Below are 14,188 nucleotides of genomic sequence, written 5' to 3'. Positions count from 1 at the left end.
CACCTGGGTGGCTCAGTCTTTAAGCGTCTGCCTTTGGTTCAGGTCATGATCCCAGGGTCCTGGGATTAAGACCCACATCAGCCTCCTTGTTCATCGGGAAGCCTGCTTCTCCCTCTCCCACTCCCCTTGCCTGTGCTTCCTCTCTTGCTGTCTCTCTCTCTGTCAAATAAATAAATAATCTCAAAAAAAAAAAAATCTGGAGATATCACGATGCTAGACTTCAAGTTCTTAAAAATTTTATTTATTTGACAGACAGAGATCACAAATAGGCAGAGAAGCAGGCAGAGAGAGAGGCAGAAACAGGCTCCCCACCCAACAGAAAGCCCGATGCGGGGCTCGATCCCAGGACACCAGGATCATGACCTGAGCTGAAGGCAGAGGCTTTAAACCACCGAGCCACCCTGGTGCCCCTAGACTTCAAGTTCTATTACAAAGCTGTAGTCCCTGAAGCAGTATGGTACTCGCATGAGAACAGACACACGATCAGTGGAACAGAAAGAGAGCTCAGAAATAAACCAAAGATTATAGCGTCAATTCATCTATGACAAAGGAGATAAGAACATACAAAGGGAAAAAGGTTCTTCAGCAAATGGCGTTGGGAACACCGGACAGCTACATGCGAAAGGATGAAACTGGACCACTTTCTTCCACCATGCGCAGAAATAAACCCAAAACGGGTTACAAAACTAAATGGGAGATCTGAAGCCCTAAAACTCCCAGAAGGGAACATAGTGGATAATTTGCCATTCCCCTCCAGAAGCGGTTTTCTAGCTAAGTGTTTTCAGTCAAGTGAAACAAAAGCGATATTAAACTGTTTGGACCAAAATGAGAAGGTTTTGGTTCAGTGAAGGGAACATCCACAGAACAAGGCAACCTACTGAACAGGTGAAGATATTTGCAAATAATATATCCAGTAAGAGGTCAGTATCCAAAGTACACAAAAGAGATTACACAACTCAGCACCAAAATATTTTTTAAAAAATTTTTTAAAAAGGGCCGAGGAACTGAATAGACATTTCTACAAAGAAGACATCCAGAGGGCCAACAGACCCATGGAAAGATGCTCAACATAAATAATTTCCAGGGAAATGCAAATCAAAACCACAACGAGATCCACCGCACACCTGTGAGAATGGCTGGTATCAACACGACCACTGACTGTTGGGGGGAACTGGGAGAAAAAGGAACGCTATTGCACTACCGCTAGGCATGCTAGCTGGTGCGGCCACCGCAGCAGACAGCATGGAGGCTTCTCGAAGAGTCCAACTGAATGACTGTGCGATCCAGTAATCCCACTATGAGGTCCCCGAAGAAAACAGAAACATCAGTTCAAAAAGATAATGTGCACCCTTATGTTTACTGCTGCGTTATATACAAGAGCCAAGATACGGAAGCAACCCAAGCATCCACTAACAGATGAATAAAAAATACAGAACGGAATCTTCCTCAGCCGTAAAAAAACGAAACCTTGTCACGTGCAACATGGACAGACCTCTAGGCATACTGGTAAGTGACATAGGCAGAAAGAAATTCTATGAGGATGTCCCTCTGCCTCTGTGGCATTTAGGAGACAGAGCAAATGAACTTAAGACACAAAGAGAAACAAACAACAGAAAAAAAAAAAAACACACACACAGACTGTTAAACACAAAGAACAAACTGGAGATGACCAGAGGGGTGGGGGTGGGCGGGGAAAGGGGTGAAGATTCCACTTGCAGGAAGCACTGAGAAGTGTAGGGAACGGTTGAATCCTGCTGTACCCCTGAAACTAGCAATGACGTGGTATGTTAATTACACTTACGTCAAAGAAGTTACCCAGACGGAAGTGGAGAGCAAAAGCCACCTCGGTGACCCGTGCGAGAGCGTCGGGGTCAACGCGTGCAGTGAGAGCATCAGGACAACAGAGGGGAGCAGGGGTTCTGCTCTCAGGAACGGCTCAGGCTGAAATGTACACCTAACTCACAAGGAAATTCGTGAAATGATTTATGTCTCTCTCTCAAAAAAAAAAGAAGACTAAATTAAACCGAAAGCTAGCAGAAGGAAATCCGTGAAATGCCAACACATACTGGCCAAAGGTGCTCAAGTTGATTCTTTGGAAAAGTATACGTTGATATGCCATTAGCTCGGAAGGATTCAGAAATCTAAAGGGAATGATATTACAAAGGAAAGGACATCACCACAGTCTTATAGACATTCAAATGAATTTTATGAACCGTTGTTTCGGTAAGTTTGACAAGTTTTTAGAAGTCTATAAATCCCTGGAATGAAATGAATTACCAAAAGTGACCAGGAGGAAATGGGTGATCTGATCACAAGTGGGCAGAGAGAGGGGGTGGGGGAAGCAGGAAATAAATAAATAAATAAATAAAATCTTAAAAAAAAAAAAAAAAAAAAAGAATATTCCCAACTTATCTTAAGAGGCCAGCATCATCCCCACACAAAACAAAACAAGGACATTACAAGAAACAAACCATAGACCATTACTGCTCATAAACATATACACAAACATGTCCAATGAAATATCGAGAACATTAAATCTGGCAATCAGATGAAGTTTGACTCGGGAATGCAATATTGGTTTAAAATCTGAAAATTCACACAATTCACCATGTTAAGAAGATAAAAAAAAGAGTAAAACCATGCAATGAACCCAACAGATGCAGAAAGAAACTTTGAAAAAAGTCAGCACATATTTAGGACAACTCTCAGAAATCCTGGTAAAGTGTGTCCCTACAAAAAACTTATAGATACCATCTTAACAGTGAAAGCACCCCCTCAAATTGGGAATGAGGAAAAGAGGAATGCTCTGGCCAGTTGTATTTAACATTGAACTGGAGATGTCGGCCAATGTAATGAAAAAATAAACACAAAGTTACAGAAATTAGCAAAGCTAAAACTGCGTGTTACAGCACTGTGTATGTAAAAAATCCCAAGCCATGAACCAAAAACAAAGCCTGATTAGAGCTAATGAGCAAATTTAGCAATGTTGCAACAGATTTTTTGCCAACACACAAAAATCCATTTACTTCTGTTTCAGCAGCGAAAAGTTGGAAAATGAAACTGAGTACCGTTTACAATAGCCTCAACAAACAAAATACTCAGAGGCACCTAGGTAGGTTAAGCGTCCCACCTCAGTGGGTTAAGCGTCCGCCTTCAGCTCAGGTCATGATCTCAGGGTCCTGGAATCGAGGCCCGAGTGGGCACCTTGCACAGCGGGGAGCCTGCTTCTCCTTCTGCCTACTCTGCCTGCCACTTCCCCTGCTTGTGCGAGCTCTCAAATAAAATCTTAAAAAAAAAAAAAAAAAGCAACTAAGGTAAATTTCAACAAATAGGAGAAACCTTACTAAAAATTAGAAAGCATCAATCACCAGAGAACATCTACACTCATGGATTGGGGAAGTCAATGTTAAGATGTCAATTTCTCCTCAAATTCACCTTCAGACTTAATCTCAAAAACTTCAACAACATTTTATTGTGGAAACTGACAAGTTTTATATGAACATGCAGACACAGTCCAAACCATTTTGTAAAGTATGATTTTGACAGAGAGAACAACAGATCAATGGAATAGAATAGAATAGAATACCAAGCCTTAACGTAGACCCACACTTAACAAAATAAAGTTTCAAAATAAAAAAAAAAAAAAGTTGCCACACAATTTATTATGGAAACTTAAGTGATTCTCGAACACCTAGATGTTTGTATCAAACAAAAGTGAACTTTGAGGGCGCCTGGGTGGCTCAGTGGGTTAAAGCCTCTGCCTTCAGCTCAGGTCATGATCCTAGGGTCACGGTATCGAGCCCCACATCCGGCTCTCTGCTCAGTAGGGAGCCTGCTTCCTCCTCTCTCTCTGCCTGCCTCTCTGCCTACTTGTGATCTGTCAAATAAATAAATAAAATCTTTAAAAAAGTAAACTTTGATTCATAGATCATTTCATACACAAAAGTTAAAGTAAGATGATCAAAGACCATCTAGAGAGATTCCAAAAAGAACAAAACAAAACAAAACAAAAAACCACAGGAACATACCTTCATCATCTTCAGATAGCCAAAGCTGTAGACAAGAGGCAGAAAGAATCACTGAAGTTTGATACAGTATATTTTAACATCTTACCAGTAAATAACATCCAGACATCAAAAGACATCAGTAAGAAAAGGGTAAGCCCCTAACCAGAACAGAAAGTCCTAATGCATGTAACTGACCAAGGACTTCCATCCATGGTATGTGAACAAATATTACATCTGAATAAAAAAAGAGGAAAAAACATGGAAAAAAGACCGAAAGGATTCTTTACAGAAGATCTAAGGTCCATCAAACCCATGGAAAAGCACTTAAGATAATTCAGGATCAGGGGAAAGTAATTTAAAATCAATGAGCTACCACCCTGCACCCCTCGGAAGGCTGAATTCAAGACGGTAACCGTCACATACTAGCAGGGACAGGGAGCAGGTGCAGAAAAGGATCCTAGCAGAAACCTTCTCTGGGACCAGAGATCCGCTCCAAAATGAAACTATGTATCCAGAATGCTCGCAGCAGCTTTATTCTTACCAAACCAGAAAACATAAACAAACTGGTAAGTTATGTTCACACACTGCAACACCGTCCAACACCGTCTAGCCATAATAATGGGTTGCCCTGGGGCACCTGGATGGCTCAGTGGGTTAAACCTCTGCTTTCGGCTCAGGTCATGATCTCAGGGTCCTGGAATCAAGCCCCACATTGGGCTCTCTGCTCAGTGGGGAGCCTGCTTCCTCCTCTCTCTCTCTCTCTCTCTCTCTCTGCCTGCCTCTCCACCTACTTGAGATTGAAATAAATAATATCTTTTTTAAAAAAAAATGGGTTGCCCATACCCTGCCAGTAGGAAGTCTGCTTCTCCCTCTGTTCTCACCCCAGTCTCATCCTCTCTAAAATTTAAAAAAAAAAAAAAAATCTTCAAAAGCATGGATTGCCCGTAAATCGAACAACATGGAAGGACCTCAACAAACTGCAGTAGGGAAAGGGCTAGACTCTGACCAGGACACACTGTTGGATTCCATTGCACGCGGCTCCAGAGGAGACAAAACCAACCTACAGGGAAAGGCATCGGCACAGTGGCAGCCCCTTTGGGCAGGGGTGGAGTCAGGCAGGCGAAGAGCATGAGCATGTCTTTGGGGCATGAAGACATTGGTGGGTCGGTAGGGGTGTGGGTCATATGGAGGCAGACATAGGGATGTCCTCGAACCAGAGGCTTAAAGATCTGTGCATTTCCTCGGATGCAGGTGTCTCAGTTGTAAACACTTGTGATTTTGAAGTCAATAATGTTGTCACTCTTAAAATGTTGGATCGTCTTGAGCAGAAAGTCCTGCACAAAGCGCGACAGAGACTAGACTCCTCGTCCTCATCGCGGCAGGTCACACTCACGGAGCACTATGCACGAGGCACGCTTCTAAGTGCTTTAGGTAAATTAACCACCACCCAACACTCTCAAGTGGTCTTTGTAATACTTCTACCGACAGAAAAAGGTGAGCCCCGCACGGTCACCGACGGCCTCACCTGGGAGTCCCTTAACACGGCCCTTCAAGTAGGGACAGTGATTCTACTTCCTGGGGAGGACACGGCTTTGCCGCTGGCAAGGTGAGGTCACGCTTCCTATTTTAGATCAAGTTCATGCGTGAAGCTATAGGCTTACAGCTGATCAAGCCTAGACAGAAATCCAGGTTTTCTGGAGCCCGTGCTGGGCTGGACCCCAGGGGAGAGTGAGAGGTCAGGACCCAGTGCTTGCTGCCTCATGCCTGCGGACCTTAGGGGCCATAATGGGGTCCTGCTGACTCTTTCCACAACCCCCACCCAGCCCAGGATGGGCCAACTCCAGCCAGAAGGAATTTAGGGGAACCCTCAAGTGGGGTGATCTTGATACATCAATTTTCCGTTTCTCTCTGGGAAGAGATGAATTATGAACAGAGACCTTTATTTTTAACCATGTTACATCCACGTCCACTGCTACACGCGGGCAAAAATCAGAACCACCGTGCTCTCGGGTCCCTGTTTGTGTAGATGTAGGACAGGCTAGCTTTTTACGTTTCTGCTGCAGATTGGGGGGAAACCTGGTCTCTCCCTACCCTACACGCATGGAGAGCTTCAGGTGCCCGTAACCAGTCTCTGTGCAAATGAGCAGAATACTTCCCTCGGGCAGAGGAAGCCCAGCCTCCCCCCACACCCCAACGCACATGCATAAGCTTGGCAAGTAGGACACAGGCTCCGTTTCCCACCTGCCACACCACAGCATCCTGGGGCCACGTGTCTTCTCCCCAACCACACAGGGCAACCCTTAGAGGTGCCCCTGATTTCCATCCAAGGGAAGCTAATGAAAAGGATCTGGACTCCATGTCCATCCAGAGCTCAGCTACGGCAGGCAAGTCTCTCTGAAACTGCACCTCTAGGGGCGCCTGGGTGGCTCAGTGGGTTAAAGCCTCTGCCTTCGGCTCAGGTCATGATCCCGAGGTCCTGGGATGGAGTCCCGCCTCGGGCTCTCTGCTCAGCAGGGAGCCTGCTTCTACCTCTCTCTCTGCCTCTCTACCTACTTGGGATCTCTGTCAAATAAATAAACAAAAATCTTAAAAAAAAAAAAAAAAAAAAGAAAGAAAGAAAGAAAGAAAGAAGGAAACTGCACCTCTAGCAAGACCCCTGTGTAGACAACGAAGACTTCCCTTCAGACTAAGGGCTACGGGTGGCTGTGGGGTGGCAGGAGTGAGGGCTAACTGGTCCCTCTCCAGCTGTCCTGGCACACTAGCCCTCTGTGCCCAGGATCCTCAAAAGGGCACCAACCTCAGGCAGAGGAGCTGGCCTTGGTTTCGTGCGGTTGTCAGATGCGGGGACCTTCTCCCCTCAGCCTCGCCCACAAGAGGCCGACCTGATCCTGCCCATCTTCCCTGGTTCAACTAGCTCATTTTAAACACACACACAAACACATACACAACTTTTAAAATCACTCCACAGGGGAACAAGGAAGACTCCGTAAGCATGTGGCCAGGGTCCCCGAGTGAATGGTTCCAGCTGCAAACCCAGGTCCGCCTGGGCTCCTGGGGCTCTCTTCCCATGGGCTCACCACGTGTGGGATCCGAGCCAGGAAGACGCCCTAAACATCCACACCACGTAAGAGCGGGGTATGGCTGACTCAGCCCAAAACGTGCCTCCAGGGAACCCACACTAAAGTGATCCATCTCGGGCAGGCGGGGCGAGAAAAAAAGTCTAGTAACAAACTGTGATGGGTTGAGCAGTGGTTCTTGAGGATTTCCACATCCTAATCCCTGAACACAGGGGTAGGTCCTGCCACATGGCAAGGGATGGTTAAGTGTGCGGACGGAATTAGAGCTGATTGGAGAGGGGCCCAGCAGATCCCCCGGTCCTTCTGAGCCAAAGAGGGAGACAGAAGGGGACAGAGGTGCCCCAGGAGGATTCTACCTGCTGGTATGAGCTGTGGAAGAGGAGAGGCCACAAGGCAAGGATAGAGATGGCTTCTAGAAGCAGGGAAAGGCAAGGAAACAAGCTCCTGCTCCGCTTCCCCCTCCCCCAACCAACCCTGGGCCTTAAGAACACAGCCCTGCCAGCACCTGCATTTTTAGCTTGGTGGGACCTCATTTCAAGTGTCTGAGAAACACAACTGTAAGATAGAGTTTATATCGTTCTAAGCCACTAGGTCTGGTGGGTGGTTATTCCAGCAGCAACAGGACACGAACACGCCGTGAGCCTGGCCTGGCCCCAGGTGCTGAGTGTGAGGGGAACACACGATACTGGAAGTCCCGCGGGAGAAGGCAGGGCAGCATCAGGGGGACTTCCTGGAGGCGGCAGCGTCTGAGCTAGAGCTGGAGGAGCAAGCCATGGGAGGGACTGTGGTTTGCACATCTCCCTGGGGAGCCAAGCCAGCACACGGTGCTTGGCGAAGGGCCTGCAGTCGGTCCTCTGTAGCTGGGAGAGAGCAGGAGGCCCGGGCAGCGGTGGGGCCCACAATAAGGGTCTTGGACTTTGTTCCCAAGCGGTAGGGGGTGAGAGAGAGAGAGAGAATGTGTGTGTGTGTGGGGGGGGGGGGGGAGGTATAGTTGGGTAACCCACAGTGCCTTCCCATCTGCCTTGGGGAGTCCCCCTTCCCTGGCCCCGCCATGAGGGGCACAGGGGAGGGGACCCTGGAGGCAGGCAGGCCACCCAGGAGGCCGCTGCAGCATCCGAGCAGAAGAGGACAGGCCCGGACAAGGGCTCTGGCAGAGGGAGTCGCTCGCGGGCGGAGCGGGGGGCAGGCACAGTGACTGCTGTAGGTGGGGTCTGGTTCCAGGTACCGGACACGCCCTCTGCCCGCTTCTCGACCGTGTCCTGCCCTGAGTCTCCGAAAGCCGCTCTGTCCTCCTTTGAAGCACACGCGCGCGCGTCCCGGGCCCCAGGGGACCACTGAGCGGGGCGCGGGGGTTGTCATGGACCGTCTGCTGAGCAGGCGCCGGCGGGAGAGGACGCGTGTTCATGAGGAGGGACACGGGAGAGGGAGACAATGACCGCCATCTGCTCGGCGGCTTTGGGGGAAGGGGGGGCCAAGGGCGAGGACATGGAAGTGGTGACCCCAATTTAGTTCCAAGTGTAGCCGTCTCGAGGTGGTCCTCGGTGATGCGTGTGGTCCTTGGCTGACAGCGTGTGGTCCCCACCTACGAAGTGGCCCTGGGCCTTCTCGCCCAGCAGGACGCACCTGCCATGGTCCGTCTCCACTGGGCGGCTGTGGGAAGGGCTCCCAGGCAAGGACCTGGATCCACAGGGGCAGGCCCGTGGCACGAGGAGGCTGCTGGCTGACGACGGTCGGCTCGGGGCAAGGAAGGAAGACGGAGAAGCCGACTTCAGGACAAATGGATTCAGCGTAGGGGTCCTTCACCTTCTAAGCCAGACAGACACCATTGCCAGGCACAGTCGGGAGTAGAGGGGAGGAAAGGCCGCATGTAGCTCAACATGGTGACAGTTAGCCTTCTCGGGAAGACGAGATGAGTCACCAAAACCACATCAGGGGAGACGTTCTAGTATGGCCATTGGATAGGTAGGGAAACTGAGGCCCGGGTAGGTTAAGAGGCCAAGGGTATTCTAAACAAACCTAAACTCAAGCTCTGGTCCATGGCTCATGCGTGTTCATCCTCCCCTTCCTGGGCTGGGGTGACGGGTCTATGACCACCCACAAGGGCATCCTCTCCCCCAACCCTGAGGCCACAGCGATGACGCCCCAGTGGCCACGTTGGTCCATTGAAAGTGTTCCAGCTCTGACTAAGGCAAGAGCCCAGAACCCAGCTCAGAAAGAGACGGTCATCAGCCAGGGGTTGGCAAACGTCTTCTCCTGTAAGGGCCACGTGACTGGGGGGTCACGGGACAGATCTTCAATTCAACTATTCACCTTAGGTGCCCGGGAAGGACTGTTAAAATCAAATTTTACAAAACAGGAAGGCAGCCAGATTCGGGCCCCAGGTTCAAGTTTGCTGACCGCCCCCCCCCCCACACTAGAAACAATTTACTAGAAGACGACCGTAGAGGCTGGGGGTGGATATTAGATCCCAGAAAAGAAGGTTCACATGCTTCTTCCTTCCTTTAAGACAAGGAATGAACTCTGGAGGCAGGAGAATAAGGTTCTCTGCCTTTAATGTGGGGTCTCCTGCTGGTGAGGTACCTTTTAAGTTCATCAGCTGTGATCCTCAAAAACCACTCAGGAAGGGTTTCGCCCATTTTCCAGGTTAGGGGGAAAAAAAAAAAAGAGAGAGACACTCAGAAGGAAGGTGCCCGCAGTCACGCAGCACTGAGACAGCCCTCCAAGGTCCCTGCTGGCCAGTCAGGACACAGACCCACAGGGACAGGGGACACGAGCCAGTCTGGGTTGCCTGCTGACCAGGTCAGCCCAGGGAGAAGGTAAGAGGAGAAAACCCAGGAGAGCTCGTGCTGAGCCCATACGAAGCCTCTGGAGATGTAGGGAGGGCTGTGCGGGGTACTCGGACCTTCCCAACATGGAATTAGGTTGGAAAAAAAAAATCTGACCTAGGTCTTAAGGGGCAAAGAGACTTCCAACTGACTTCAGCGGCCACACCAAAATATTTAAGATTGATAAGGGGCTGCTTGGTGGAAATAGCGGACAGACCAGGAAGCTGCCCCAAAATCACAGGGGAGATGGTTCTTCGGGTTCAAGTCTTTTCACCTTGAGATGTGATTGTTGGGATACAAATTATATTTTAGATGAACATCACCTACAGCCAGGGAGGAAGGAAAAGACGACTTCTATCTTTTGACTGAGATCAGGGGAAGCAGGAGAGGCAGGAGACAAGGAAGGTCATGCTCCCAAGGAGAACAGGGTAGACCAGATGTTAATTCTGTAACCCAACATGGACGAGGGTGCCTTTGCCCTCGCCCTCGAGGACGGAGAGACAGGAGGCCCATTTTCTTCCCACAACCTGCACCAGCACTTCCTTGATCCCAAACCTTCTTTTGGCCATGGAGTCTGGCGTCCGCTGTCCAAGGAGGAAATTCAAAGCAGCGTGGGGACTCAGGAGCAGAGCTGCAAGCGGGCTTACTGGTGTCCTCCTGGGGCAGGCACGAGGGTCGTCGCAGGGTGGGGAAATACCAGTTTGCAGCTTTGGAGGACCCGGCTTCTGACCGTGCTCACACGTGTCACTGTAGGTTCTAGGCTCCCGGTCTCACCCAAGGCCACCCCTCAACGTGTGCTCACATGGCCCTTCCCCCGTGCGGCGCATTCCTGGGCACCCTTCTTCGGACACCAGTGGTGCTGATCGGAGCCACACCCATAAGACCTCACTTAGCCTGAGTTCCCTCCTTCGAGGCCTTTCCCAATACAGCCCCATTGGGAATTAGGACTTCAACCCTGGAGTTTGTGTTGGGGGTGGGGGTGGCATGGGGGGAGACGGTTCAGTTCACAGCACATGGATTCACCCACTCATCACTACCCTACAGGGAGGTCTAGGATTCATTTTTCAAAAGATTTTTATTTATTTATTTGACAGTCAGAGATCACAAGTAGGCAGAGAAGCAGGCAGAGAGAGAGAGGGTTCGGGGAAGTAGGCTCCCTGCCGAGCAGAGAGCCCGATGCGGGGCTCCATCCCAAGACCCTGGGATCATGACCTGAGCCGAAGGCAGTGGCTTTAACCCACTGAGCCACCCAGGCACCCTAGGATTTATTTTATGTTTCACAGAAGTGGAACCTGAGGCTTCAGGTATGCAGTGGGTCCCGAGCCTGCCTTTCCTGCCTTTCCAGGGCACCCGCCCGCTTCCTGCCAGTGGACTGTCCCTCATCCCAGCAGACGGGAGCTGAAGAGGTTCAGTGAATCCACCGCATGGCGGTCACCCGTGGAGCTGACGTTAGATAGGTATTTGTCCCACTAAGAACAAAGGCCAGAAAGCAAAGGAGATGATGAGTAAGGAAGGGAAGAAACTAGAATGGACCTTAGGATGGAAGACTTTCCCGAGAAACTAGTAAAACACAATTTAACGCTGCAATAAACAGAGCAGTGTGAGATCCGCGTGAGAACGAACCTTCCACTCAACGAGACCGAAATAATAACATTAACATGGGCTCCAGCAGCATTTTGTCAAAGCTACGACCCTTACAAAGGTTCACGCTACCAGGTTTCTTCAGACTTGTGCAGGATGTCGCAGCAAATGTACTGAGAATAAGAAGTTGAAATGAGAAGTGGAAGTAAGAAGTGGAAACAGATGCACAACTATGGATCACAGAACTCAAAGTATTTCCTAGAAAACTGAGAAGAATGGACCTACCGTTTATAAGTCAGAGCAAAGTCAGTGGACAGTAGACACACGTAAAGGATGTAATGGGAAATTTAAAAACTGGATGGCAACAAAACTTTATAAAAAAGGAGGTTGGATAGACCTCTTGCCAGATTCACAAGAGACTCATTAACGGGATGTTGCAAGTTCATGAAACAGACTTTTATAAAAATGTCAATGTCATGCACTCCCTTGTCCAAGCCCCAGTACGAGTCTGCATAGAGTTCGACAAGATTACTCTGAAATTCAAAACAAGAGCTGGGACCATTTGGGGAAAATCCAAGGAGACTTGTCTCACTAGTTAGCCGAAATGAATGACAAAGCCCTGAGACACAGAGCAGAAATTACCACGCCTGTGAAGGACAATCCAGCGGCAGGTAGAGAAGAGGGTTTGTTGTGTTAAAGGACAGACCTCCCATGGAGAACCTTGTAGGGTTCCTGCCAGCAGGACTGGCTGTACATTTACAACAACAACAACCCGCAAAGGTTGAGCCCTACTTCATGACCCACAGTCATGAAATTTTAGTAAAACTTTCAGTAAAATGTAATTTTAGTAAAAATCAAAACTATTAAATTAGGACTATAGATATGAACAAACATTTGACCTGGGGGTTTTGAAGGGCTTCGCCAAGTAAGAGGCTTTCAAAGCCATGGAAGACGACAGGCAAACGGGAGGGATACTAAGATGTTCGGCTTCCACGTAAGAAAAGCAAAGTTCTGGGTGGCTGCGTGGCACAATCAGGAGAGGGTGCCCCTCGGGATTTTGCTCGTGATCTTAAGGTTGTGAGATCCGGCCCTCGGCACCCCACCCCCAGCATTGGTCAGTGCTGGGCGTGGAGCCTGCTAAAGATTCTCTCTCTCCCTAAATATATCAAAAAATAAAGGTTCAGGGGCACCTGACTGGCTCAGCCACCCAGGGTGTGTGACTCTGGATCCCTGGGTTTGAGTTCAAGCCCCACACTGGGGATAGACATTAAAAAAATAAAACCTTAAGGGGCGCCTGGGTGGCTCAGTGGGTTAAGCATCTACCTTGGGCTCAGGTGATGATCCTGGGGTCCTGGGATCCAGCTCCCCCCATCAGGCTCCCTGCTCAGCAGGGAGGCAGCTTCTCCCTCTCCTGCTCCCTCGGTACCTCCCCCTCCACCCCATCTCCCCAAATTGTGCTTTCTAATAAAATCTTACTATCTTACAAAGTTAAAAAAAAAAAAAAAAAAAAAGACAGCAACCAAGTTCAAAGGCAAGCAACTTGCCAGGAGACATTACACACGTGACATGCCGTCTGGAACAATTATACGTAGATTCACTTGAGAGGGGCAAAAACCTTCTGTGGTAAAAGATAAGCCACAGGAAAGTGGGTAGTGGTGATAAAGGTGCAATTCAGAGAGGAAGGACAAGTACCCAGTGATCGGATGCAAAGGCGTCTGAGAAATGCAAAAGGAAATAAAGAAATAATATTTCTCCCTACGAAATTGCCAAGACCTGAAAGGCAGTACTTCCCATGCATGGCTGCTCAGAAATTGCCAGAACCTATTCCAGAGACGAAGCCGGCAGTCATCTACCTGTCTGCCTTGGATGGAGAGATTCTACCTTTCCCTGTCCTCTCCCCCCCCCCCCCCGACCCCCAGGAAAAGCATTGGCCTGCGTCGGCGAGAAAGCCTGAGCGCGGTGTTCATCGCAAAAACCAGCAGGCAAAACTAATGATGGATTTTACGGTAATTAACATAACACAATAAAAAAAAAAAAAAATCAGCAGACAACACAAACCGAGCCCAGGGCTCGGCAAACAGCTAGATAAACCTCGGGTATCTGTGCCGTTATCTACTGTGGAGCCGCTGGAAAGAAGGAAAGTGTAATGGTATCCCTCCGATACAAGTGGTTAACAAAAAATGGAATGATATACGATGGTTTTGCTGACACGAAAACCAGGCACAGTCTTTTCTAAGGTTTTCTAAGGAGACTGATATTCCTGTGCAGATAAAGTTCTGGAACAGGACACACTGAACCAGGGACAGAGGAGGGAGGTCCGGAGAGCAGCTAGTGGTCACAGGCAACTTTGGAACGTCTAAGGTGATAAAGCATGTCGGTGCCTAAAAGGATTGAGAAGAACTCACACTGGGTCAGTAAATGTACGACCTTGCCAAAGACCTCCAGAAATACCTACGTGCATCCTAAGAGAATGGGCAAGGGATGCGAGCAGGGAACCCGACTGGGAGATGCCCGAGGTGGGGTCTTGCCTCACCCCAGTAAAGCAACGTCAGGAGTAGAATGTTCTGTTCGTGCGAGTTCATGATCGAAGAAAGTGCCATTTCTTCTGGTCCCCAGGGACACAGCGTGTGGTCAGTCACTCCATATTCGGCATTTCCACGTTCAGGTCCCAACCCCACTACTTCTAAACTGGCGATCT

This window comes from Mustela lutreola, chromosome 17 (assembly GCF_030435805.1).
Source record: "Mustela lutreola isolate mMusLut2 chromosome 17, mMusLut2.pri, whole genome shotgun sequence".
Taxonomy (NCBI): Eukaryota; Metazoa; Chordata; class Mammalia; order Carnivora; family Mustelidae; genus Mustela; species Mustela lutreola.
The sequence above is the reverse complement of the archived record's forward strand: the minus strand, read 5'-3'. Positions refer to the sequence as shown.